The following is a 1,208-nucleotide window of genomic DNA, read 5'->3' as shown; positions in this document are numbered from 1 at the left end:
TGCTGGCTGCGCACACAGAAACAGCAGAGGCAGTGGATGCATGTGTGGCCTCTCTTGTTGTGGTGCGTCAGAGTGGGAAGGCCCCATGTTGTTAGTCTCCACCCTCGTCTCATTCTGTGAAGAGCATTAGCTGCCCTGGTGGGGTGTTAACAATTTGCTGCAGTAAATAAGCCTCTTCAAGAGCAGCATAATCCACCCAGGCTGTTTTCTGACACAGTTATCTCAACCTTTAACTGATGATTGTAGTGACACAGTTGGAAGTATCATTATTAAATTTTTTTGGGCCACTTAGATTAGATTAGATTACGATAATGTATTAATCCCCAGTGGGGAAACTCATTTGTCACCAACAACAAGTCAGACAGACAAACAATAGACACAGCAGACAAGAAACACATGACAAGAAACAAAGATAACCAGAAGGAGGCAGAAGTTGTCATGTCTAATATGTTAGAAAACAACCTCTGTTTTCACCTTATTCCTGCTGAACGGTTTGTAATCATTATTATAAATTAACCTTCTTGCAAAAGAAAAATCTCAATTCCATTCAGTTGAACTTTAAACCCAGACACCAACACGAGCACTGATTCAAGTTTGTGTGGTTGTATTTATGTATATATATTATTATATATAATATATATATACAAATATAGTAAAATTGTGTTTTACTATATATATATATATATATTATATAATATATTATATAATATATTATTATATATAATATAATATATATGTATATATATATTATCATATTCAATATCTGTGTGTGATACTGTATTTATATTACTGAAGGATATATTTTGCTCACCTCTCTCAGATGCTGGGTCAGAGGTCAGGGTAATTACTGTCTCCTGAAGTTGGTAGACTCTGACCTCAATGCTCTACAGCTCCTCTCATGGTCAAAAACGACACACAGTGCCTCTGAATTTGCATTTATGAAGCACAATGACTGTCAGTGAAAACAAAAGAAAACACATTTCATTTGGGACATTCCTTTCTGTTGGAATTTAAAATGGGTGATCAAAATATAACAATTAAAACTCGTGTTACATGTAAGACCTTGAATTTTCAAATAATCATGCCAGTAGGTGAACCTGAACCAAATCCTTCAGCATTAGGGTCAGGCTCACAGATCAGGTCTTGGTCAAGCTTAAGTCAAATATGTTTGGCTAAGGGTTAAGAATAAATTTTACATACACCCCAAA

The sequence above is a fragment of the Pseudoliparis swirei genome, chromosome 11 (assembly GCF_029220125.1).
Source record: "Pseudoliparis swirei isolate HS2019 ecotype Mariana Trench chromosome 11, NWPU_hadal_v1, whole genome shotgun sequence".
NCBI lineage: Eukaryota > Metazoa > Chordata > Actinopteri > Perciformes > Liparidae > Pseudoliparis > Pseudoliparis swirei.
The sequence above is the reverse complement of the archived record's forward strand: the minus strand, read 5'-3'. Positions refer to the sequence as shown.